Below are 3,679 nucleotides of genomic sequence, written 5' to 3'. Positions count from 1 at the left end.
ACTAAGATTGCTCAGCATCTCCGCACGGTTACTATGCACGCAAACTAGACAAAGATTGTAGTCGGAGACACATATCTTCTCGTGAAGTTGGGACATTTTGTAATTATAAGACGCGCTGTTAAGCAAATTATCACGTGAAAAAAATATAAAGGCGTATTTCACTTAATGAGTTACATATAAAAATATGCAGTGTGTAGTACAAGGTTCGATCGAGTCGACGATCAACGATCGGCCTTATTGACCAGAGGGTCAAAGAGTTCGTTGGCGGGTACCGGCAGTGCTTTCGTACGAGAATGAATCGTCCTATAACGGTTACCGTAACATTGTTCTACCATGAATCGTGAGTTAGAATTAGATGATAGGTATCGTTGTTCCTCGATCTCGTTCAAACGTTGAGTGCCCTTCTGCCGAGTCATCCACGTGAATAATTGACCACTGATTGTGGTCTCCGAACGGGTTCGAGGATGCGACAGTACACGAAGCGTATTGATCATTGTCGAATTAATCCCGCTAGATAGCCGAGATAGACTATCTCGATGACCCCTCACCAGGGCCAACATTCGCGGCTCTATTGTTCCTCCCGAATAATTCGTCCCCGGTTATGATAAAGCGAATGAATTAATTTTTCAAATACAATTTACAATGTCTCTCGTAACCAATCATAAGTCAGGGCTACCCGCCAGTCAAGTAATAAACACTATTCTTACGCGGTTTTAATCGGATAATACCTGCGCACCGCGAGCTATTATCTCGTTATACGGCATTATAATCACCTGCCATAATTTAAGCCCGCAGTTGCTCCGGGATCGCGCGCACGTACGCTCGCCGGGCGTGCCGTGAAACGCACGCGGCGGATACAGGCGGAGTTTCCGTAAAGCTGTAACCAAACAATACGAAGGCCCCGGCTTTCACGCGCTCCTCCCGCGTCAATCCGCCCCGCGATCTCGCGCGCGGGGCGATAAACATATTCGCCTCTCTCGCGGCGGCGCGGCATATCCGCGAGACGTCTACGCTCAACGGCGGGATAAAGCACGACGGCGTGCTCGCGGCCATATAAACCTCGGTAGTAGGTACCCGGCTGGATATCCATAAATCTATTTGATAGTAGAAAGTCCTTCCATTATTCTCTCCACTCCGCAGACTTATCCGCTCGACTCTCCGACACGCGGACCACGCTCGATACGTAACTCCTGCCGGGCCATAAAGGTACCGGTGCGACGGTACGCGCTATCGTAGGACGAAGGATGAAGAGGCCACCCTCCTCCTTCCCGAAGGACACGTGACAAAAGGTAGAGGAAGTCGCGACGGAGATATTCCAATAATTAATCGTCTTATTTCTATAGATATCTCACACACACACACACACACATTTATTTAACATCGTGTCGATGTTATCTCGATAATAGAAAACGATTATTTGCAGGATAAATTTAATGTTTAATTGCCCCCCCCCAATAAAAATAAATAAATAACGAGGAGTCTACAGCTGATTTGCTCGCCGAGCATGCGTGCCACGCGCGTCAATTACCATAACATCTTTAATACCCCAGGATAATTCCCCCGGCGATATAAACCGGCGTCGCGACTGCGGCGGAGATATCGTAAAAATGCGCGCGTTAAAGTCCCACTTCGTAACGTTACAAGCAATAAAGTGACTTTATTCCGGCGGAGATTGGCGCACGCACCCACAGAAAAAATTTCCGGATCCAATGCTATTACACTTCAATGTGTCATAAAATAGGATCGATATAGCGCCAATCGTATTTATTAGAGAGAGAAAAAATATTTTAATATTGAATGAAAAATTCTAAACTCTAGAATAAAATGACTGTACGTATCGTCCTTTGTCGAATATCGTGGTGTCAACTTCGTGCGTTGGAAGGTGGAGGGAAAATTTATTCCAAACGCAAGAATATATTAACTTACATTTATGTAAGTTACTCTTGTCTCAATATAGTAAGTCAATCTTTTTTAAGAGTATGCGCGACGTCAATTTAAAATAAAAAGTAATTTATCACTCACTTCGCAACAGCAGTAAAAATACAAACATACATATGATTATTATAGACTAATTATGTAAAATCGCAATTATTGTATTAAATATACTTTATATTTTATATTTTTTAAAATAGATATTTATTAAAATAATTATGAAGGATACTGAAAGTCTTTCTTTTAAATATAAACTCACAAAACGTATGGTTTTGTCTCTAACACTTATTCGAATAATTTGAATAAGTTAAATAAAAATACAGAACAGAAGTTTTATTTTGCACAAGTAGCAAATAACATAAAAATGTAAGAACACTCACCTCACCGATTTCTCCGCTGTTGCCCGATGCCTTCTCGGCCTCCTCCTCCTCTCAGATTTCCTTGTCGCACTGACACAACACTCACTCGCAAAAATCATCGATCGCGCGGAATTTCGGGCACTCCCGTACGCGATGTGAAATACCGCAAAACGCACGAAATATCGTTAACAAATATCGCGTGACTTTCTGTCATACAAATTACTCAAACTAACAATTTGCATTTTTTATTTAGAAGAATGGATAAATCACTATTGAATTGTAGATATAAATCGCAACGCGAGCAACAAAACGATAGTTTACAATCTTTGTCATTCAATCTAATCCTCGAAATAAATTATGTGCGCGAAATTTCCAGCGATAAATAGTTGTTACTAATTGCAACAGTTAATCGAGATAATGTTCCATTACATTAACATAATGTAACGACGTGCGATAAGCGACTTTCTTTACTCCCTGTCCGTTCGAGTTGCGAAGAACGACAGAGCAAATTACAGCGCGAACGCCGAAGTCGTACAAATTTCTCTCTTTTTCCCGAAAATGGAACAGATTACACGAAATCGATAAATAATTAAAAGCGCGGTGCGTAAACGAGATGTAACCGCGACAAAGTACCACGGTTTAATTTAAATTATACTTTATATGTGAAATATCTATGTATACGTTGATGAAGAGCCGTCGCCTCAACATTCAATTCGTTTCTCATTTCAAGTTATAGAAATTTAATAATTAATCGAGGAACCTTACTTGTTACTAATGAAGGTGTGCAAATCAATAGCGTTTTATCCCTGCATTCATCGCGATCGAGTCTCGGAAACCGATAACACAAAACTAATACCACGCACGGAGCGACTCTCGCCACTGCTTGCCGACTCGACGTTCGGCGAGCGAGCGATACCGCGGCGACCTTCGGGTACACGATGGCACGCAAAAACATCGTACGTCACCGCGCCGAGTGAAAAACAACAAAAAAAAAAACGTTGAGAATTCGTTGTCCCGCCTGCATAATGGAAAATTCCGTTCTTAATATTTTACATTACTTTGTTCGCGGCTGTTGCTACGTTTTGTGTATCATTCTGCGGACTTATTGGTATTGATTAAATGAACAATTAATTCTGTTCAATCGAGAAAATGTTTCGAAACAAAAATCGTTGTTACTTAAATTCCAATTACCAAGATTAGAGTTTTTACCTCAATAGTCGGTGTATACAAATGTATATTTCTAAATTGCAAATCTTTATTTACTATGAATCTAAAAGAGAAGTGAAGCGCACTTCGCTTCGAGAAAACCAATCGACATCGCGGAAAAGAGGCTTCAACTGTTCGATATTAACGACACATTCGCTCTATTAAGGTGATGCTGGAGTCTC

Source organism: Vollenhovia emeryi, unplaced genomic scaffold (genome assembly GCF_000949405.1).
Source record: "Vollenhovia emeryi isolate VEMERY1.0 unplaced genomic scaffold, V.emery_V1.0 DF939125.1, whole genome shotgun sequence".
NCBI classification, from domain to species: domain Eukaryota; kingdom Metazoa; phylum Arthropoda; class Insecta; order Hymenoptera; family Formicidae; genus Vollenhovia; species Vollenhovia emeryi.
Note: the sequence above shows the minus strand (reverse complement) of the source record.